Below are 24,684 nucleotides of genomic sequence, written 5' to 3'. Positions count from 1 at the left end.
ATTTTAAATTCGAAAATATCCTGTGAGTAGATGACATAATCAGACACAGCAGAAGTAGTGGTTCAGAACTAAGCTCCGGAGCCAGGCTGTGTGGAATTAAACCTCACTTCCTCCACTGAATAGTTGTTTGACCTTGGGCAAGTTGCTTAAAAGTGAAATGGAGAAAGCAAGAAGCCATTCCTCCTGAGACTGACTGCTACCAGAATGAATGAGTTGTACACGTGGAATTCATAGAGCAGAGCCTGACACCAGCAAGCATTTGTAAGCATGTGTGATTATTAAGTCTTCTGAAAAATAGGCTCTTGAGTAAGCAAATAAGATTTTTAAAATAATGATTCAATAAACTTACCTGATATCCGTATACAAGTAATTGCATAATATCCAAAGTAGTCACCCTGGGGCTACAAATATTCTCATAATGTTACCATTATTCAAGGTTGTTTTTTTTTCTCTCTCAGAATTTCTCCTTTAGAATTTTATTTAGAATCTGCTATACATAGGTTTGATTACCCTTGTTCCAGCAAGAAAAACATTTAGTTACAAAATGCCAATGAAGACAATTATTAGAATATCTATGCTAAATGTATGACCATTCCTCCTTCTGGTCACTCAAGCCTTGTGCTGCAGGTAACCACAGAGGTGAGGAACTATGAATCTCTCCTGTGAGCCTCACTGGCTTGGGGAAACCAAGTCCTGTGGAACTACTCCAAGTGCTTGCCTGGAAAGACTCTTAAGTCTCCTCAGTGGCCTTCACAAGTTATCAGACGGCTTCCAAGGAAACCTCAGTCCCAGAAAATTTTCCTGGCCCTGTGTCCCATCTCACTTCTCCTAAAGGTCTTGATCAATAAGTGCTGCTGCTGCCAACACCACCTCTTGATCCTTTGCCAAGGCTTGGGTGGGTTGCTCCCCAGTCCTATCTGGATTGCTTTCTTAAGTTCTCCAAAGGTATCCAGAGTCAGTCCATCATTCATCATAGTCCCTGACGCATGTTAACTTGAATCAGTCCCCAGCAAACTGAATCTATGGGGTAATTGAAGGTCCAATCAATGCTTTATTAAGGTTTAACCCTCTGCATAGTTCAGGATTTGAAGATAGTTGAGAATGAGATACTTTGGCTCCCAGCTGCCAGTAAGATCAGGAAATCAAAAAGCCTATGATCTCCCATCCCAGTGCCAACTTAAGCTGTGCTTTTTATTCAGTACTCTCCAGTGCCCACAGATGTCTCGGTTGAGGTGTAGTGGTAGTAGATATCATCAAGGCACAGGTGTATTTCAATGTATGTGTGAATCAAACAAAGTGCTTGAGTAGAGGCTGGCCTTGCTGATCTTGTTAGGATCCCAAGAGATGGTCCAAGTGACCAAGTCCTATGGTGAACACAAGTGGTGGCTTTTTAGGGATACTGGCTCACCAGTGATGCAGCCTAGGAGACCTCTGAGCCTAACCATTCAGGCTCTTAGATGAAAGCTGCTTCAGTTCCTACATCCTCAGAAACAAGAGGCAGATGATTGTCTCTGAAACCAATATGGACACGAAGTGCAGCTTGATGAGTGAGAAAAGGCCTGGGAATAGATGACTGGTTCTGCTGATCACTGCTGGAAAACCTAAACTCCAGAGACAAGGGTTGGTGGGAGGAAAAGCAGGTTTATTTGGAGAATGAGCAAACCAAAAAGATGGTGGACTAGTACCCCAAAGTACCACCTTAAGTTGGTACAAACTTCAGGCTCTTCTTATGTTAAAAGCAGGGGGGGGAAGGGAGAGTGGTGATCAAGAGGGGACCAATGACTACAGACATCCGAGCACCAGTGAGGGTTCAAGGAGACTAGGAACTACTTTGTCCTTCGTCAGGTCACAGTGAACCTATACATCTTTAACAAAGCACAGTTTGTTGTTTTAGAAACTTCATGAGTGCTGTTTTTGCATATTATCTCAGTGCTCTAAAATTATCCTATCCTCAATGCAGGAATGGGTAGATGCTCCTTAAACAAAAACGTAGTTAGTTATGTTAGTTCTTTTGCTGTTTCCCTGTTACAATAAAAGCCAGGGCTGTTCAGAAACAGGACTACAGTTGGGACTGTACTGTGAAGACACAGGCTCCAGGGAGGTCATTCTCTGCCTGTACAGGGGAAACAGTCCTTGAAAAGAGGGCAGAAAACAATGGATGAGGCCCATTCTCAAAGTACTTCTGAATTATTGACCCATAGTGTGAGGCTCCATGGAGGCATCTGCAGCACTTACAAGGCAGAGCCCAGTGGGTTTCAATGACAGCAGGTTGCTATAGGTCTCCTGCCACAATTTTGACACCAAGCTCCTAACATCATCTTGGCCATCTCAGTGACCACTTCTTCAACAATGCTGCTAAATTTAAGCTAGTGCAAATTAACACCCAATTTTTTAATATATTTTATCCTTCCTCAACTACTAAATCTTGTTCACATGTATAAATTGCTGACTGTATGTATTAATGCTTTATTTTGAAATTTAAAAATACATATTCTTAAGGAAGATTCATCTGTTTTCATTTCTCATATTGTCCTTGTTTTGTTTTCAAGGGGAGATCAGCCTTATAAAATGAACTTAAGAACTTTCTGTCTTTCTCTAGTCACTGGAACAGTCTGCATAAGCTAGTGAAGAATCTTTCTTCACAATTTGATGGGCTTAGTCTTGAAAACTGTCTGATCCAGGTAAATGACAGCATGTGTGTTTGTGTGTGTCTGTTTTTGAAGACTGATTCAATTTCTCTAGTGTTAACAGGACCCTTCAGATTTTCCATATCCTCTTAAACCATTTTTGGTTCTCTATGTTTTTCTACAAGCTTAATGAACTATTTGCAAACATTTTAGCATAAAAATCTCCGCTTACTACAATCTTTCCCTCTTGAGTTCAAGTGATTCTCCTGCCTCAGCCTCCCAAGTAACTGGGAGTATAGGCATATGCCACCACACCTGGCTAAATTTTTTTGTATTTTTAGTGGAGACAGGGTTTGGTCATGTTGACAAGGCTCATCGCAAACACCTGACCTCAGGTGATCTGCCCACCGTGGCCTCCCAAAGTGCTGCAATTACAGGCATGAGCCACCGTGCCAGGCCAATACCTTTAATATTGCTATCACAACTTTTGGAGGAGAAATGCTTAAATAGAAAACTTCTTGCTTCATGGAGGCAGTGAGCATGGCTTGGGCTTCCAGCCTGCAAGCTCAGTACCCCTTTGCTTAGTCCAGCCTTCAGCAAGAGAAAGCAGAAGCATGCCCTGTAAGCTCTGCCTTGGCTCTCCTTGCCCTGAATGTGCTGGTCAGGGACGGGGAGCCAAGACTTTGCTGATCAGCCCTTCTTCATGGGCTGTTGACATCTGCAGATGCTGCTAAGCAGAAGTGCCCTGTTCTGAGCAGCTCATCCCACTCCTCCTAATGTATTGCAGCTCCTCTCCACCCCGGGTAAGTCTTAATCCAGCTCTCACCCAGGATAAGGACCACATTCCAGTGCCTAGGGCATTTGATAACAATCAAGAAACTTCAGTCTAAGCTCAGCTCTACCATGAAGAAGCTCAGAGACCAGAAAAAACCACTTGGTCTGTTTGGGTACATGTTTTTTCTATGGAGTAAGGGAGATACATTTTTTTTTTTTTAAGTTTTAGGTCATTGCTAGCTGAGGGAAATGCTATGAATCTATCTAATTGTAATAAGTGATCTTGTTTTTAACATATTATAAATTTCAAATCCTAAGTGCTTTGCTGAAAAATTAGACTAATCCTCAGAATTAGGTACAAGACCTAGGTGATGGGGAATGGCAGGAAAAGCCATAGATAATAAGAAATATTTATTACAGTGCAGCCTGGTAGAGCAGGAGAAACTTTCTTTAAAATTTTTTTTTTCCAGAAAATTCCCCTTTTTCCTAAACTTTCATAGCTCTGAGGAAAATGACAATTTTCAAAACAAAGCAGCTGTAGTAAGGGTAAAATATGTTTAATACGTAATATGCTTTTTCCTAAACTTTCATATCTCTGAGGAAAATAATAATTTTCAAAACAAAGCAGCTGTAGTAAGGCTAAAATATTTTTAATACATAATATCCTTTTGAATTATATCTTGGTCCTCCAAAAATCTAACAAAGTAATTTTCTGCTAAGGAAAAAAGACTAAACACTTACATATTTTGGAACGTTTTTCTAGGAAATCTTACCTATACCAGTGTTTTCACTCTAAAGTGCTTCATAATTTGGAAAAATCACAGTCCTTACCAAAATTCAGACACCAAAAGCACAAATTTGAAATCCGCGACACAGCTTTCTTGCTTCCTTTGCGTCAAGCCTATGAATTTCACTAGGTGGCAGCATGTAATAACAAATAATGACATTACAAGATTATAAATAATAAAACTATAACTTACATATACTTCAATAGCCAATGTCAGCCTCATAAAGATTCTATAGTAATAGAAAGTGTCCTAGTCCTTTTTCAGTATAACTTTAAAGTCCTTTAGAGGACTTTTTTCTCCACACATTGGCACATTCTAAGTAAAAATTATTAGGATTAAAACCTAATGGCTAGAGGGGTTGAGATTCTCTTCGACATCTTTTCTTCATTCATATTTAGATCAAGGAAATGAAAACTCACCTCTAAGCCAAAAGAAGTTTTAAAAGATACCAACAATCAGTTACAATTAAGTCTCTGTCATGGTCAGTATTTTATTTGGCAATTAGTGATCTAGTATAGAGTACCAAAATTTTAGATCTAGAAAAAAAAAAAAATACTAATACAACTGAAATATTTAAGGCCATAGGTAGCATTCTACAAATTCAGGGGATGAACATACGGTGTGTGTGTGTGTGTGTGTGTGTGTGTGTGTGTGTGTGTGTAGAATTGCCCATATTCAAATTTGAACTTTTATAGAAAACTGAGAAAATTAAGGAAGAGCTAAGTTAAGAGAGAGTTGCATTCATAGATTGGAAGACTCAATAATATTAAGATGTCAATTCTACCCAATCAAATTTCCAGCAAGCATTTTTGGTAAAGATTAAACTAATTCAATAATTTGCAAATCCAAATGACACAGAATTGCCAAGACTATTCTGAAAAAAAAGAACAAAGTTTAAGAATTTAAACTACCTAATTTCAAAACTTATTCTAAAACTGCAGTAACCAAGACAGTATGATAGAGATACAAAGAGAGACATACACATCAATTGAAGACAAGACACTGAAGAGTTTAGAAACATGCAAACATATATGGCCCTTAATTTTTGCTGAAAATTCCAAACTAAATCAGTAGAAATACAGTAGTCTTTTTAGTAAATGGTGTTGAAAATCTATCCATACAAAAAAAAAAAGTCCTCAATTTTTAATTCACACCACACATTAAATATTTATTTAAAATGGATGAGACTTAAGTGACAAGGCCATAACTAGAAAACTTCTATAAGGTGGAAAACAATTTATATGAAAAAGCATGAAAGAAAATACTCACAATCTTGGAAACAGGCAAAGTTATCTTAGAATAGAAAGTACACACCATAAAAGAAAAATCTATAGATCTGACTTTATCAAAACTTGTCCTTTTTAAAAGACACTATTAAGAAAATGCAAACACAAGCCACAGATTGGGAGAAAGTGTTCATAATTCATATATATGACAAAACACTTGTATTCAGAATCCATAAAAAATCATTCCAACTCAATAACAAAAAGACAAACACCCAATAAAAAATGGACAGAAGATTTGGATGCTTCACAAAAGAAGATATATGAATAGCCAATAAACTCATGAAAAGACAGGCAACATCATTAGTCTTTAGAAAAATGCGAATTTAAACCAAAATAAAAATAACTGCACACCTATTAGAATGGATACAATTTAAAAGACTGGCAATATCAAGTATTAATGAAGGTAAGAAGCAACATTGCTGGTGAAAAACCATCTGGCAATTTCTTATAAATTTAAATGTATATTTAGTATCTCATTATTCAGTATATACCCAGAAGAAATAGAAGTGTATGTATATGCACATGAATCTCCATAGCAGCTTTATTTATAATAGCCAACCATTGGAAACAACCCAAATGTGTGGTTTGACTGGATAAACAGAATGTGGTATATTTATACAATAGCATACCACCTGGAAATAAAAAGGAACAAATTACTGATATATGCAAAAACATGAATGAATCTCAAAAATGCTTTGTTGAAGAAAAGGGTCCAGACACAAAAGAGTGTATACTATCTAATACTATTCATATAAACAGTCAAAACTAATGTGCGAGCCAGACATGATGGTTCACACTTGTAATCCCAGCACTCTGGGAGGCCAAGTTGGGTGAATCACTTGAGTTCAGGAATTTGAGACCAGCCTGGCCAACATGGTGAAACCCTGTATCTACTAAAAATACAAAAATTAGCCTGGCATGGTGGCGGGCACCTGTAATCCTAGCTGCTCGGGAGGCTGAGGCAGGAGAATTACTTGAACCTGAGAAGCGTAGGTTGCAGTGAGCCAACATTGCACCACTGCTCTGCAACCTGGAAGACAGAGCAAGACTCTGTCTCAAAAAAAAAAAAAAAAAAAAAATATATATATATATATATATATATATACACACACATATATATGTATATATGTGTGTGTATATATATGTGTGTGTGTGTGTGTATAGATAGATAGATAGATAGATAGATAGATAGATATAGATATATAGATATATAGATATATAGATATATAGATATATATAGTGGCTTTTTACATTAGAACAAGCACTCTACTAGTCTATACCAAGAGCAAGCAGATTTATGGTTTCCTGAGATTGGAGATGGGGGACTTTGAATGCAGAGGAGCATGAGATAACTTTTTAGGGTGACAGAATCAAAATTATATCTTGATGGGGCTGGCGATTACATAAGTGAAAATATACACATATTTTTGAAACTTATTGAACTGTGCATTTAAAAGGAGGGGAATGTATATAAATTATCCCACAATAAAGATAACCAAATCAGTGGGCCCAGCAGTGTGGGGAGGGGAAATATAAGAAAGAGTGTTCATACCAACATCGCTGTTTTCTGCAGCTTGCCATTGATGCATGACACGTGTGCTTCCAGTTGCCATGCTTCATACTTTCTGCACTAGAATATATTAAGAATTCAATACAAATAGAAAAGAATTCTGTCTCTCCACCTACAAACACTTTATGCTTTATTTTTCTGCATTTTTGTACATCTGCTTTTCTGTCATCCTGACTGCTGCACTAGTCCAAATATAGCAATGAAGAGTAGTGTGTGTGTATGTGTGTGTGTGTGTGTGTGTGTGTGTGTGTGTGTATCTTCTGCCTTATATAAAATCCCATCAGTCATAACCCAGCATAGCAGGCACTGAGAATATAAAGCCTACCTGCCATGAAATAGTAAGTGCAGAGATCATCACATATTTATTTCTAAGGAGTCACACTTCACCAAATGAGTAAGGCTCCAGGGAAGGTAGAAAGGACAGAGCCAAGAGATAAGCAGGGGAATCGGCCTTAGGAAAAATCCAGGAACCTTGTCATTGAGACAGGAAAGAAGAGGTGAAAATAGAGGTGCTGTGAGGTGGATGCTGGAGAATTGGCAGCCTTTTGTCTCTGCATTGTGGAAGAAAAAGTGGATAGGGTGAGGTTGGGGCTTGAGGGATACAAGAAGTTTGAAACAGCCACTGTGAGGAACTGGAAACAAGTTTACCACAGAAGAGCGGTACTGACACTGCCCAGTGCCAGGTGTGATGAGAATTCCTCAGTTTATGATGGTATCAGTCAGTCTCCAGGCAAATAGACATTTTAGCATTTTAAAAATGCAGAAGTGTGTGTGTGAGTGTGTGTGTGTGTGTGTGTGTGTGTGTGTGTGCCACTACACATCTCTGGGTAGTGAGAAACATAGGTGTTACTTTGTGTTACTATTAGGTTGGTCAAAAGTAATTGTGGTTTTCGTCATTGCTGTCAATGGCGGGAACTGCAATTATTTTTGCACCAACCTAATATAAATATCCCTAAGTCTTCTCCTTTTCAATTTATATATCACTACACATCTCTGGGTAGTGAGAATATGGAGATGTTACCTTCTGTTACTATTAGGTTGGTCAAAAGTAATTGTGGTTTTCGCCATAACTTTCAATAGCGAAAACTGCAATTATTTTTGCAACAACCTACTATAAATGTCCCTAAGTCTTCTCTTTTCTAGTTTAACATCTCAACCTATAATCATTCCTCAAAAAACAAGTCATTTTGCAATCTTGGCAGTTTTCTCTTGGAAAAAGACAAACAACAACAAAAACTTAATAATTCTTTACATTACTTTATGTGATGGTTAACTTTATGTGTCAGTTTGGCTGGGCCACAATCTCCAAATATTTCATCAAACTTTATTCTAGATATTTCTGTGAAGATGGGTTTTGAATGAGATTTATATTCAAATTGGCTGATTTGGGGCAAAGCAGTCTGCCCTCCATAATGTGGGTGGGCCCCATCCAATCAATTGAAGGCTTTAATAGAACAAAAACTCACCTTCTTCCTGAGCAAAGAATTCTGCAGGTGGACTGACGTTGGATTTCAAGTGCAACTCTCCTGTGAGTCGCCAGTCTGGTGGCCTGCATGAACAGGTTTTGTACTCATTAACCCTCCACAATCACATGAGCCAATTACTTAAAACAAACCTAGACAGATAGATACATAGATACATAGATATAGATGCAGCAACGAAGATAGTTATAAACATAGACATAGATACAAACATAGACATATAAAGATAGCAATATATAATTCTGTTGGTTCTATTTCTCTGGAGAACCCTTGCTAATACACCTTATTTTAAAAAATGCCTTCACATAAGCTATCCAGTAGGTGGATCATGGAAGCCATTGTGCTAATCAACTCATGCATACACATTTCATTCACTCAGAAAGAACATAACATATAAGATCCCTCCTCCATTTCTTCTCACTAACAGTAATTTCCAAATTCCAAACCCCACAGAGACCACCAAATTTTGTGTGATATTTAGTCTATAAATAGAGATCTTAAAAGAGTTGGTTACACAGTGGTATGTTCATTTTTAAAATTATTTAAGATCTTTATTAACAAGTATTTGCAGTTTTTAACTTTTTGGAAAAAAAAATCAATTTATAAACTTTTATTACAAATTAAAAATGTTCTTAAAAATCTCAAGTGGACTGGTTATAAAACACTTAAAAATCTTTAAAGGCATATTGAGTGATTGAGCTTCAATTCATTCATAGCATTTAAAAATAGTAATTAGTGAAGAATTTGTTTATTTTCCAACTTTCCCACTGATCTTCAAATACCTTGCTTTTGTTCAAATGATGCAGGGTTTCTAACAGTCCAATTGTAAGGATTTTTACTAAAGTGGATTTGAGATTTGGCTTCTAATCTATTGAGAATGATGATGAATTTGCTGGAATAGAGATGACTAATAATTATTATGAAGAACAGCAACAGCTAGGCTGATGTAGTTGGCAACTCACCCACATATTTCCAAAAGCGGCCCACCTTTAAATATGCATGATAGGACTCTAGCAACCTTCTCCTCATGCTAACATGTCAGGGTCATTTCTTTGACCAGTTTGCTGACAGATCATTACTTTCAAGCCAACAAACCCTTGTCCCCGTGTTTAGGATGGGAAGTGAATTGGGGATCATAGTATACATAGGATATATTGTCTCTCTTTTCAACTCCAGTTATGTAGGATTTTGTTTGCGGGGTAGAGCTACTTTAGATCAGAAGCACCAGCACAGCTAAACCAGTTATTAAGATAGTGAAATTGTTTTGTTGGAACACGGCTGCTATCCTATGCAAACACCTTCACCCCATACTATCACTTCCTCTTCTCTGGTACATTCTAAGGATCCCTCCAAGACCTTTCCACAATTTCTGACTAAAGCTGGAGCTACTGCCAGCATTCATTCCAGTCTGGCAGCATCCATGCCCTACTGATTGCTAAATATTCCAATAACATACTTGATTGGCAGGGACATTTTTGAGTATCTTTTTACCTCCTTTGTTTGCTTACAGAGAGATTCTGATTGCTCAATCTATTTTTGTTAAAAATAATATAAGAAGTAGAAGCATTTTCATAACAATCTATCCTTTGTAGCTTTCCCAATACATTAGCTTATTCAACAACTATTCATTTAGCCCTACCATGTTCCAATCACTGTGAGAGGTATTTACACACACACGTATATGCACACATCATTTATTCCTCATGACAATCCCCTCGCCTGGGTAGTACTATAATAAATTTTACCAAAAATCATATTATATATTATATTTATTATTATATATTATTCTGTATGCTAGATGACAGGCACTATGCTGAACATGTAACATGGATTTGCCTATTTGATCTACAAAAATGTTTTAAGATATATTCTTTTTTCATCCCCATTAGATGGACGAGTCAACTGGGACTGAAAAAAGGTTAGGACACATCCATAAGGCTAAAGAGCTGTAGGATCAGCACAAGGACTCTGATACAGGTTACCCAATTCCAGCTTTTCCACTGTTTTCTCCATTGCTCCATGTTCTGTTGCATTAGAAGTTGATATTGGCAGAAGTACTGAATAACAGGGCTACTGTAATTTCTAAATGGACACAAGTTTCTTGGATTCTGACATTCAGTTTCCGCATTGGCATCTTATATTTTTCACATTAGAAAAGGGACAAATTCATAACAACAACCGTTTTCTAAATGAAGCTCTGCTCCAATTTTTCTTTGCTAAGTATTCTGTTTAAAGGGTGGGCATTTTGCTAGCCTTCAGAGACTCTATGTTTTTCTTATAAATTTTATTTATGATTTTTATGTTGATATATCTTCCTAGGGATATTATAGAAAAGGAGGGAATGCTTTAGATTCTATCTCTTCTCCCCATTTTTCCTTCTCTTGTCTAGGGAGGAATGCTAGCCCATAAGCTTTGAGGAGAGGGACTATGTCTATTTCATCATATCTCCAGCCACCAACCTTCTGTCTAGAACATAAGGAAAAAATTAATATTGTTTGAATACTAGAATAAATATGGGTGGTGCTTTTGATTTGTTTTGTTTTTGAGATTAAGTCTCTCTCTTGTCCCCTAGGCTGGAATCCAAAGGCATAATCTCAGCTCACTACAACCTCTGCCTCCCAGGTTCAAGTGATTCTCCTGCCTCAGAATCCCGAATAGCTGGGATTACAGGCACCTCACACTTCGCCTGGCTAATTTTTGCATTTTTAGTAGAGATGAGGTTTCACCATGTTGGCCAGGCTGGTCTCAAACTCCTGACCTCAGGTGACCTGCCTGCCTCGGCCTCCCAAAGTGTTGGGATTACAGGCATGAGCCACACTGCGCCCACCCAGGTGGTGCTTTTAAAAAATGTATAGGAGATACGATTGTCGTAAGTATGATAATTATATGTTTTAGCTCCCACAACATTCTGTGCACTTCAAAAAGGTTAAAAATCCACTATATGTAGTGTATGACATCTGGCACTTCGTTCTCTCTTCATTCTTTTATACAACAAACATATTTACTTAAGAAATCATTCATTTATTTAACAAATATTTGCTGAACACCTCTGTATGCCAGGCAATGTGCTAGATTCTGGGACTACAGTGATGAACATAAAGGTCAGGCCCCTTCTCAGGGAGCTTAGATACTGGTTGGGAGGAGGAAACAGGATAAATACATCTAACAAACAAGTTTTTTAAAATAAGCAAATTAACTTTAAATTGTTTGAAGGACTACAACCAAGATAAACATGGGAAAGAAATGGAGTAGCTGGGAGTAGCAGTGAGAAGGTGATCTTTCAGTTGAGACCTAAAGAATGAGGGTGATCCAGCCATGCAAAGAGAAAACAGCCCTCTAGGCAGAGAGGAGAGCAAGTGCAAAGGCCGGGGTTCCTTGGGAACAGAAGGGAGGCCACAGCTGCTGAAGTCCAGTGAGCCATGGGGAACGGAGAGGGAAGAAGCAGCCAGGCCTCACAGGGCTCTGTGGTGCAGTTTGGATTTTATTCTCAGACAAATGACAAGCCAGTAAAGGGAGATGAAAATAATTGTCTCTCTACTGTGGAGAGGAGGCTGAGAGGAAAGACTAAAATCAGGGGAGTGATGTGGGTGTACTCACAAGACGCAGTGGAAATGGAGAAAAGTCAATGGATTCAAGTGCTACGGGAACTGGGTATGTCAGATAAAGGGAGAAGGTAAGGGAAAGGACGTAACTTAAGCAACCAGGGTATGAAAAGCAAGGTGGTGGTAAGTTGCAATCAAGAACTTTCTTCTAGTCCCAAGAGCAAGGGTTTTCCCTTCACCTTCTGCCATGATTTTAAGTTTCCTGAGGCCTCCCCTCCATGCTTCCTGTACAGCCTGTGGACCTGCAAGTCAACTAAACCTCTTTTCTTCATAAATTATCCAGTGTTTTCCATTGGCTCTTGAATACCCAAATGGAAATATCAAGTAAGCAGCTGGACATACAAGTCTTGAGTTCAGGAAGGAATGAAATCAAAGCTGGAAGTAGTAAATCTGGGTATCAACCACAGACAGATGGGATCAACACCAAGCTAATATACAAGGATCTGCTATTTAAATACCAGTTATGAACCATGCTAATTCTACGATATTGAGAAAATAACAACTTCACTCTTCCATTTTCTCATTTTAAAAATGGTAATGAAAGTAAAGCTTTTTAGGGTGGTTATAAGAATTAATGAAATAATCCCTAGTACCTGGGTAAGCACTCCAAGAAGCCTATTGTAAATGGTTTATATTATTTTCTACAAATGCCTTTACATTCACTCTGGGTATGGCTATTTTAAGGCAACTAAAACCTGAATGCTTTCCATGGGGTCCACTCAGACATGCTTGCTCATTCAAACTTGAAAGTCCTGGAGGATTACTCCTCTGCTGGCCCAAATCCTCACCAGCCATCTCAGATAACTTCAGCCAGCTTTGCACCCTTGGAATTCTCCAGGCTAGAGAAGGGCACCAGTCTCATGGAGTGATACATTAAAATCCCCTCTTGATAAACATCTTTCCTTCAAGGTTTGCTTGGAGGGCTGCCCTAAGTTGGCATAAAAAGACACACCCTCTTTTCATCCCACAGAGTGAGGAGTCAAGAAATATCAAAATGCTCATACACCTACAAATCCCCTTTAAAGTACCTTCTCAAGCCCTCTCTTATATAGTTGAAGGGGGTTGATGGAGGTGACAGTCACAGATTCTGTTTCATCATTTCTCAGTGAGTCCTAAAAATTTGTCTAGTGTCACTATTTATAATGTAGAGAACTTGTAAATTATAATCAGCTTTGAGCTTCAGCAAAAATTCCAAGAAACATCTTGATATGGTTTGGCTCTGTGTCTCCACCCAAATCTCATGTCAAATTGTAATTCCCAGTGTTGGAGGAGGGCCCTGGTAGGAGGTGACTGAATCGTGGGACAGACTTCCTCCTTGCTGTTCTCGTAATAGTGTTCTCAGGAGATCTGGATGTTTGAAAGTGTGTAGCATTTCCTCCTTTGCTCTCCCTCTCTTCTGTTCCACCATGGTAAGAAATGCTTGCTATCCCTTCACCTTCTGCATGACTGTAAGTTTCCTAAGGCCTCCTGGCTATGCCTCCTGTACAGCCTGTAGACCTGTCAGTCAATTAAACCTCTTTTCTTCATAAATTACCCAGTCTCAGATAGTCTTCTTTATAGCACTGTAAGAACTGACTCATACACATCATATATATTTTATTTTTATTTTTTTCCTCAGTATCAAATGTGTTAGCCCATATAGCCTCCATGCAAAAAAATACTGGCCCATGAATCTGAAGTCTAAAGAAATTTAAGACAAATGGTGGTATATAATAATGCCTCTTCTTTCTATATGCTTATGTATTGGGTTACGAACACAAATAAGGCCTTATAAAAATCTGTATTATAGAGAAGTTTACCAAACAAAAAGTCATCTGGGTAATGTTTGAGTTTAAGGGAAGGTGATAATTAGCCGATTTTTCTCTCCAGAGTTCAAAATTAATTAAGAAATGGAGTCAGATTCAAGGAAGCCAAATCATTGGCCGTATAATATAGAAAGTCTACATTGGAGAAGGCAGCTTATCCTGTAGTAAAACATAGGCTTCCCACTATTTCCCACCACTACCAGCTCAGAAAGGCAAGCTGCCATATTTGCCAAGATGAAAGCCCATCCTTGAAACCCTCCCATATGGAAGTGGAAGCCATGAAAGCATGCTTATTGTAGCACAGGCAGAGATCTCAGAGGGAGAAAGGAGGGACAAACAATCTGAGAAACTTGGACAAGGAAAGGTCAGACTTTCCTTGCCTTCCAAATCAGAATAATGAACATGGAGGCAGATGGTAAAACTGATCATTGGAGGGTAAGGGTACCCCTCAACAGGAAGAATGAAATGCTGTAAGAATAGAAAGTACAGAAAGATCACCTTGAAGCAGAAAAACCTAGGGATGGCAGAATCCATGGATGCTTACTTGTTCTGAACTTGCAAGGTATGTTTTTGTTTTGTTTTGTTTTGTTTTTTTTTAAGGAGAAGGTATGCAGGAAGCTTTCCATTCAGAGGAGAAACATGAGTGAAAGACAGGTCAGGGAAGGCAGTGGGCTCGGGAAAAAGTTAGCAGGCTAAACTGACTTGAAAATCCAGGGTTTGGGTAGGAGAACAGTGGGAGACAGTGAAAAGGCAGTCTGGAGCCACTTCAGGGAGGGTCTTGGTTACAAGTTAAGGATTTTGTATACTATTTGGTCAAGAATTGGAAGGCAGTTGAAGTTTTTTAGAAGAGGAGCATAATTATAGCAAGGCTTTAAGAAGATTAAGAGGGCAGCAGGTTGCAAAATATGTTGTCTGGGGAGAATTTGGGAAGCAGAAAGATCAGTTAGAGGCTTCTGCATAGATTGCAAGAGGAACTAACATTAATTAATGTCACCGCAGTGGGACTGGAAGGCAAATGACATTTGTATGGTGTTTTAGAGTTTAAAAAGTTCTTGCTGCATTCGTTACTTCATTTGATATGGCACTTATGGGAAGTAAGTTAGCTCAAAGATAAACACACCATAAGACAGTTTACAGTCAATAAATGTATAAACATAAGGAAGACTCTAAAGGGCTGGATGACTATACACAGGAGGGAATGCAAGTGAGGAGTCAAATATGACTCATGGCCTTGAATAATTGGAATCATTCATTTATTCGTCAAGTATTTGTTGAGCTTTTGTTATATGCCAGGAAAAGTTTCAGATGCTAGGATTGCAGCAAAGAACATGGTAGACAAAGACCCTATTCTCAGGGAGCTAATGTACTAATGAAAGAGAATCAATAGACATATAAAGAAATATATCATATGGCAAAGGAAAAAACAAATCAGGGTGAGAGGATAGGGTCTGTGGGGCTGCTTTTTTAGATATTATGGTCAGAGAAGAACTCTTTCCAGAAGTGACTACTGGGCAGAGACCAGAGGGAAGCAAGGCAGTGAGCCACGTGAAGTTCTAGCCATGTGAACTTCATACTGCTCAGAAGAGAAGTATCTGGGGCAGAGAGAGTAGTATAAAAAAAGCCCTGAAATGGATGCCCATCTTGTGTGTTCAGAAAGTAACAAGGGGCCCTGTGTAGGCAGCAGAGTCAACAAGGAGGAGGTGACAGGTCAGGAGCCCAGAAAAATAACCACAGGCCATATCCTGAATGGTCTTGTAAGCCAGGGTAAGGACTTCTGGCTTTTGTTTGGAGGAATCATTTGTAAAGAGCAAGAGTGAACAGACAGCAGTGAGAAGGCACCATAGGAGCCCAGGGAAGAGACAATGGTGGCTTGAATTGCTGTGGCATTACTGGAGGACATGAAAAATGGCCATATTCCAGATCTATGATAAGGCAATGCTTGTAGGATTTTTTTTTTAATTGGATTTGATGTAGAGTAGAAGAAAAAGAGAACCTATGGATGACTCCAGGGTTTGTACTCAGCTGAGTACTGAGTACAGAGCAGCTGAGTACAAACCCTGGAATCACCTTTACCATGGTGGTGCCCTTATTGAGATGGGGAATGATGGGCAAAGACAGCAAGGGCTTTGCTTAGTCCCTGTTAGATTTAATAAACCTGTTGAACATTCATGTGGAGATGTTTTGAAAAAAGGATGTGATCATGGAGTTAGGAGGACTGTCAGGGTTAGATATAAATCTAAGATGGCTTCACCACCATCATAAATAGAGAAGCCAGGTGAGAGAAGTGGATTCACATATTTGTTCTGAAATATGTATTCAGTACTGAATGAGAGTGTAAATCCACTTACTATGTGTTAAGCATGTTTTTAGGCCCTGGGGGTAAAAACATCAAAAACACACTTCTTCACTTCCAAGGGCTCACAGTTCACCTGGGAATACAAACAAGTAAGCAACCAACTACATTTCAGTGTGATATGATCTATAAGAGAAGTTTCCAAAGGGTGCTATAAGAGACAACAGAAGGGCACCAGATGCAGGCATTCAGGAAGCCTTCCTTAGTCTTTCTTGAAGGAAGCCTTCAAGAAAAATTTGGAGGGTTGAGGAAGGATTTCCTGGGGACAAAAAACTCGGGCCCAAAGAAAAGGATGTTTCAAGGGAGAGATCATAGTTTTCAATAGCATAGAGGAATGTGAAACATGACATGTTCATGCAACTGCAGTTATTTATATGACTGGAAAAGCAGGTGCTTGTAGAAGAGTGGTAAGAGATGATACTGGAAGAGTGAGCAGGGGACAGACCAGAAAGTTCTCTTTAGCCCACGCAGAAGAGTTCAAAGGCTAAGAAGACAAGTTTCATTTTAGAAATGCTAAGTTTAAAATACAAATGTATGCTGCTCAGGTACACCAAAATCTCACAAATCACAACTAAAGATCTTATTCATGTAACCAAATACCACCTGTTCTCCCAAAAACCTATGGAAATAATTTTTTTAAAATCTCTCTGGGAGCTTTGAATAGGCACAAGTGCTGCAGCCCTACCCTACATATTCTAATAAAATTATTTGGGGAAAGAGACCTGCCACTGGTCTCATTAAGATGTGTTTGTGTGTATATACACAATATACATGTACCATGTATTCATATATATGCAATACATATTTATATGTAGTACATATATGTAGTACATATGTGTATGTATTCATATTTTTATAATACATATGATTATCTCACTTCTTTCTATAAAAATAAAATAAAATACAAATGGGACTTGCCTAGATGGTAACAGAAAATGAGAGATTAGAACTCCAGGGGAGGTCAGGACCAGATTTACATTTCTACTTATGTCTGTATCTGTAATATTTCAAAACTTCTGTCATAGAAATCATCATTGAAGCCATAGGAGTGAATTAAATATCTAACAAATAGAAAATGCAGAGAAAAGAGAAGACAGAAAAGGACAGATCTGTAGGCAGAACCCACAACTAGAAGACTAGAGAAGAGGAAGGAGAGTCATTATGTAGCTTAGGGAAAGAAACTTCAGGAGCATTTAAGAGCTAGAAGAGTATATTGTTGCCATCACCATGGAAACAGGGGCTCATGAAAGGGACAGTGGTTGACAATATCAAACACAGAGAGGTTAAGGAGGGTAAAAATGGAGAGATGGTCATCAAATGTGATGACCACATCGTCCTTGGGTGACCTTTATAAGAGAGCAGAGTATAAAAGTCAGCAGCAAATATGTTGGAGTAATTAGGTTATAAAAAGTGAAAACAGGGAAGGTGAACTACTAAGCCTTCTTTTCCAAGGCTGTCCCATTTTCCTGCCTGGCATCTGCCTTTTGTACTCCACCTTGACTTGACCTTTTTCTCCTGGCATTTTGTCCTGTCTCTCTTACTTCCACTGTCTACTGGCCCCCTGTAATGGTGTCTCTTGCCAGCAACAATTCTAGCATTCTGCCAACTAGCAAGCTATGAATTGAATCATCAAGTAGACTTTAACAGATAAGAAAACAGATCAAAGGTTACCTTTGCGAAACATGTGCTGTCATAGATTCTGTACAATAAATGAAATCTCTTTAAGGACATTTTGAACTGAAAGAATCCCCACCTGTCTGTTAACAGAAGTTATCCCCTGGGTTTTAGCCAGTATGAGGTTGTGGTGGGGGGTTGCCTTTTTATTTTTACCATATACATCACTTTATTGTTTTAGGTTGTTGTGATTGTCATTGTTTTATAACAAAAAAAATGTGTTGGTTTTCAAATTTTAAATATTTTGGGTGTAATTTTTTTTAAAAAAAAGCACGTCCTCCATTCTTCTAATCTGCAGAGGTACCATTTGGCTAAGATTGTCTATATTTCTTCTTCTTTTCTTCATGTTCTCCTCCCACAGTTCTTTGGCAGTCAGAATTAACTCAATGGAAATGTTGGCAAATTCTCCAGTAAGCCTTTGTTCTTTTTAATGTCATGGACATATCTAGATAATTGTTCTTCTATATCAATTGATATCTAGCTTTTAATGTAATTGGATCTTTGCATATCAAAAAGCCACTTATGCAAATTAAAACAATGACTTCATTCAATAAACTGGGAATGATAGCCACAGTCATTATGAAAGTAAGAGAAACTAATCAAAGCCCCATCTTCATAATTGTCTTTTTAGAGATCAACAGCTAAAAACAAGTAGATCACGAAGAGAATAATTGGCCACTTATTCTAATCCTTGCCATTTGTAATAATAATAAACAGCACAAATAGCAAACAAATTAATGACTGCTCCCCTGAGCCAATCAATTACCAAGTTATGATAACTTTACCTCCTACTTCTTGAATCTTTTCCTTCACCACTGACTCATTCCATCTGTCTTTTCCTCTCTCATGGATCATGACAATAGCTTCCCAGCCTCTGTTCTTGTTTTTCTTAAAAATATGCTTCATATTAGTCACCAAAATGAGCTCTTTAATATAAAAACCAAGCTGTCCTTGCTTAAAACCCATCAATTGCTCTGAAAGCATCATGGAATGTCTAAACTCCTTATTGTAATACGTAAACTTGATGGGTCTCCTGGTTTCTACCTGTGAATATTCTGCACTAGACTCAGAGTGTACCAGACTGAGCTCTTTAACCTGGAATTAGTGCTATTGTGTGGAGTTCAGATCACTGCCCGACTCTACTTCTTGTGGTGAGCTGTCCTTTGGGACTTTACTATTCTCTTCTTTCATTGCACCTTGGTCAAGACCATCACAGTCCACTGTGACAGGGATTCCTAATTTTAATGTTTGGTAGTAATAATTGGTGCCTCCCTTCCTTCTCTTTCAGAAGGCTTTTAGGATCCTTATTCAAATATGTCCACTCCCTCCCCAAACCTCTGCAAACTGACAAGAAGCCTTTGCTAAGACACAGGATTTTTTAAAAAAGTAATTGTATACAATTTTCCAAAGTCAAAACATGCCTCAATTCTTCACATAAAGATCTATTCCAACATGAATTTCTATGTTCACCTCTAAATAAAAAATTCTACCTCACCAGTTACACTATTACACACATATAATTAGATGTGTATAAAATTCAACTCACTATAAACACATACACATATCTTAAAGCTTTATATCTCAGCTTAGAAAATTACTTTTCTGACAACATCCTTTAATGAAATTATTGCTGTTTTATAGGGGTCCCTAGGACTAAGATCAGAGTTTTCTCTGACTTTAATCAAGACTCAGATGAATGAACCCTCTCAATTAACTGACTATTATTTCTTCTACACCAGACTTCTAAAAGAAAGAAAGAAAGAGGCTAATAAATACAGATGTGTCAGAGACCATTTTCAGGCTGTTGAAACAACGCTTTTATCTACAGACTTCATTCATAAACACACACACACACATACACCTACAGTTCTTAGGATCTATTGACATTTTGGAGGGAAAAGTCTTCAAACTTGTCCCATTAAAGCCCTTTCACCATGTATAAGTTTACCTCTGGAAGATCGTACTCAGGTGTGTAGAAAATGGTGATTGCAGAGATCGGAATTTCCAATAAAGAAAAGATGGAACAAAACTTCAGGAGTAAAATGTTGGACCCTCTGACAGCAATAAAAATATCTACAGGTCCCACGGTCATATAATCAACTAGAAAGCTACAGTCTTTTTAAAGACCTTTAAATATATAAAAATATATAAATCAGTCCCACGTATGTTTTCAACTCCTTCAGCTTTCTGAGGTCATCCATTCTTAAAAGTGCAAGTTAAAGCAGACAAGAAACTAATTCAAAGACATTAGCAGCTCTAGAACCTCTGAAAGGGCCTAAGAATTGCTGTTGAAAGCCATCTAGAGAGGCACTTGTAAATCAACTTATGTAAGGAGTTCCATCTATCTGGTTTGAGATTATTGGAAGAGATTAAGCAAGCTTTGGGTCCTTCTTCACATTACAGCACCTTTCAAAAAATAATGAGAAGAAGAACCTTATAACCCATTGCTTAGCCCCTTTTTTGCCTTACTCTCAGGGAACACAGCCCAGTTCATAACTTCTGGTAGTAGCTCCCCAATTAAAGGGCTGAACATATCACCTCCCTTTTGAAATCACCTTGTTTAGATGGGTTAAACTTTTAAAAGACAAAATACAAATTCCAAATAAACAAATTAAATAGAAAGCATAATATCATCACAGTCAATTATTGCTAGACCAAGGTACAGACATAGTATAGCTATGGCTTATTAAGTAGACTCCAGATTATCAAAAATCAAATGTCCAAGGCTTCTCTTTTGCCAGGCCCTCATGTCTTCTGAAGTCATCATCCCTTAAACATCCTACCAAGAGGGCCTGGGCCCCTTCCATATATCTTGGGAAATTCTGTGGCTACTTTCTCGCATCACAGACTCCCACAGACAGATACCCACACACTTGTCCCATCCCCATGTCAACATCTCCAAGTGACCCCAGGGAGATTGTGTTTCAAGCAGTTGGCACATCCTCCAATCTGTCTTCTTTCCCCACTTCTTTGCTCCAAGATGGTTGGTACAGTGGATGCCACTGGTGCTCCCTTCATCAGAGAATTGTCTCAACCAAAAGGGAGCTGCATCATCTAAATCATGCTTCCACTTCAACCTCTTCAGAGAAGACTTGGGCCAAAAACTGATGAACACAAGGATTTAAAGACCACACTCTTTACCCTAAGAGGAGTCCAACTCTGTCATGCAATTCAAGCTCCAGAGAGCTCTCCATGGGATCTAGACTAATTTGATTCCCAGTCAAAACAACATTTATACTTGGGCTTCTTCCTCACCCTGTTCTTCTCTCACTCCCCTTGTCCTGAAAGCACTCCCTCAATAAATCACTTTCACAACAACCCCTGCCTCAGGCTCTACTTCCTGGGAACCATTCCTGACACATTTGGATTCAGTAGACTTTTCCTGAAGGGCAATAATAACTCAACATAGAACAGTAACAATCTAGATGTGAGGATCCGTGCTACATTGCTAAAAGAAGGAGCATCAGTGAACAACTGCAGAGTCCACAGTCCTCTCCTCTCTGTAAGGTTTTGTAGCCCAAGTTGAGAACATCATTTCTATTTTCATGTATCAGAGGCTTTTATTCTGTCCTATCTCTTGACTGCTTCCCAGGGAGAGAAGTGAGCACAAAAAGAAGAAAGCAAATCCTTGGTGTAGGAACCTTCTAGAGTTTGACACTCGTATTAAAAAGTTTTTGAAAGCTGGTGAGGCACAGTGGCTTGTGCCTGTAATCCTAGCTCTTTGGGAGGCCAAGGTAGATGGATCACCTGAGGTCAGGAGTTCAAGACCAGCATGACCAATATGGTGACGTATTACCATATTGGTCTTAATAATATGTCTTGTCCCTACTAAATAAACCCATTCTTTACTAAAAATACAGTACTTAGCTGGGTGTGATGATGTGCACCTATAGTCCCAGCTAGTTGAGAGGCTGAGGGAGGAGAACCACTTGAACCTGGGAAGAGGAGATTGCAGTGAGCTGAGATCGTACCACTGCACTCCACGCTGGATGACAGAGTGAGACTCCATCTCAAACAAACAAGCAAACAAACAAACAGTTTCTGAAAGCTGTTGGAAAAGACACATGGCATAGAAACCAGATAATTTAACTCTTATAGAGGCATCCTTCCTCAAACTCATTCCTCTCACTTTCTTTCTCATCCATGCTTACCTACAAACTGAAAAATGCTTCCCACAATTCATTTAGAGGTTGTGCTAAGAGCTACCAGGAGAGTACTGTGATTCCAGGAGGGAGGGTATAGGCAATGTGATCACAAGGAAGTCTGTGTGACCCAAGATGGGCAGGATGGGCACAGCTTCCCCACCTATGGGGTGTGGGTGCCACAGGGTTAATGTCCATTCAGGTTGCTACATGGTTCATTCAGGTGGGTAGGCTAAATTTGAGGGATATACAGATTGCCACCAGACTACAGAAAAAAACAAAAACAAAAAACATCATTTGGTGAGCAGGCAGGGAAGGTCAGCAAAGTTTCCACCGAGTGTAGAATGTCTGATCTGTGCCTGAGAAGATAAATAGATGGCCAAGAAGAAAAGGAGAAGAAAAAAGTCCCAGGCAAAGAGCCTGGACAGCACAGAGATGTGGATGCAGATGGCAGTGCACAGACTACCTGCTAGGGTGTGGCAGTAGGTGAGGCTGGAAAGACAGCTTGAAACCCACTTGAGAAGGTTCAGAGGATGATGGAAATTGTTCAAGCAGGAAGTGCTTTGTTCATGTGTATTGTTAAGACCAATCTGCCCACTCTGGTGAAAAGATCAGCAAAATGAGAAGGCAGCAAAACCAGTTAGTAGGCTTTTGAAATGATATCTAGTGCTCATTATATATTTATTAGGTGCCAGGCACTATTCCTAGCATTTTACACATTTTATCCTCACTCTGACTGCATGTGACAAATACTCTTTGGCATCTCAAATGACATGAGGAAACTGAGGCACAGAAGGTTAAGAAAGTTATCCAGAGAGTCAAAGCTAGTAAGTACAGGGCAATGAATTAAACCAAGGGGGTCTGGCTCTCAAGTCTGCACACTTTTCTGTCCCCCGTTCTGAAATCATTAAGGAGAAATGTTGAGGGACTATTCTAGGGCAGTAATGACTAAAATAGAAAACAGAGGACAAGACAAATGACATTTGAGGGTGAACATAGGTGAGGCAAAGAGATAAATAAAAAGAACTGAGGTTTCCAGTTTCAGTGACCCAGGAGAAGAGAATCAGGATTAATAAGAGATGGAGCAGCAGCTTCAGAGGTGAAAAGAATACCAAGATTTGAAGCATGCTAAGTTTGCAGAGATTTAGAGACATTCCACTAAGATGCCTGAAAATGAAAATGTTTGTCTTACTCCCAGCCTTATCTTAAGATATCCTCTCTCATTGTGATGGTTATGGTCAGTGTCATGTGTGGGTCACCACCAAAGATGTTGATCACCAACTGTGATGTCCGTCCTGTAGACCCTGACCCAGCAATGAATGAATGAAATACACTCACACACTAGAGTACAGTGAATTCGAGTGGGCCAGGGAGGTTATCAGCAGCTCTCAGAGGGCAATTGCAGCTAACTAACACCACGACTCCCTATTCCTTCTCCCATTTATTCAGTATAGATTTAATAACAAGGATTCTAAATCAACATGCTTGTGGATAATTAACATGGTTAAAAGAGTGGTTTTATGAATGATAAAAGCTTTTGGTTCCAGGGCCCAGAATAAACACCATTAACAGGTCATTCCCTTTAAACCTCCCCCAGAGAAGACCATCCAGCACAAAGTTTACACGAGTAAACAGAGGAAGGACAAAGGAACGTGGGGTAAACAGACTTAACTGGGGAAGCTTTAATTATCCTCATCTTTATTCTATGACTTAATGCTCTAATGTAAGAACTGGCTGCCTTCAGCCAGTCTCATTGAAACCTTCCGGCCTTCCAAAAGGTTTGAGATTATAATCTATAATTTCCCCTAGTATTTCCCTAATATTTTGCTAGGCACCCAAGCAAATCCCAACAGATGGTTAATACTGAATGTCAACTTGATTGGATTGAAGGATGCAAAGTATTGATCCTGGGTATGTCTGTGAAGGTGTTGCCAATGGAAATTAGCATTTGAATCAGTGGGTTGCGAAAGGCAGACCCACCCTTAACCTGGGTGGGCACCATCTAATTAGCTGCTAGCATGGCTAGAATATAAAGCAGGCAGAAAATTGTGAAAAGCCTAAACTGGCTTAGCCCCCGAGCCTACATCTTTCTCCTGTACTGGATGCTTCCTGCTTTTGAACATCAGACTCCAAGTTCTTCATTGTTGGAACTTGGACTGGCTCTACTTGCCCCTCAGCTTGCAGACAGCCTATTGTGGGAACTTGTGATTGTATTAGTTAATACTTAAACTCATACACACACACACATGCATGCACATATATATATATTAAGATAATATATAAAGGATAATATATAATTATATATTATTTATATATTAAATATATTTATAATATATATAATATATATTAATTATATATAATATATCACATATATAAAATATTTATATATTAAATTATATATTATTTATATATTAAATATATTATATATTATTTATATATTAAATATATTATATATTATTTATATATTTATATAATTATTTATATATTAAAATATATAAAGGATAATATATATAAAGATTAGGATAATTTATATATGTATCTCCTATTAGTTTTGTCTCGCTAAAGAACCCTGATTAATACAC

The 24,684-nt window shown here is 38.5% G+C and overlaps 1 long non-coding RNA gene across 2 annotated transcripts in view; it reads right to left on the bottom strand.

Moving 5' to 3' along the window:
• Positions 1-6,722: 6,722 nt before the first annotated feature.
• LOC141583977 (uncharacterized) overlaps positions 6,723-24,684 on the bottom strand; it is a 33,239-nt gene continuing 15,277 nt past the window's right edge. For both annotated transcript variants that reach the window (XR_012516811.1, XR_012516812.1), the window contains 2 exons: positions 8,512-8,594; positions 6,723-7,105 (listed from right to left, as the gene is read on the bottom strand). This is a non-coding gene — a long non-coding RNA (uncharacterized LOC141583977). The remainder of the gene's footprint in view (positions 7,106-8,511; positions 8,595-24,684) is intronic.

The sequence above is a fragment of the Saimiri boliviensis genome, chromosome 3 (genome assembly GCF_048565385.1).
Source record: "Saimiri boliviensis isolate mSaiBol1 chromosome 3, mSaiBol1.pri, whole genome shotgun sequence".
Taxonomy (NCBI): Eukaryota; Metazoa; Chordata; class Mammalia; order Primates; family Cebidae; genus Saimiri; species Saimiri boliviensis.
Note: the sequence above shows the minus strand (reverse complement) of the source record. Positions and strands in the feature narration are given on the sequence as shown.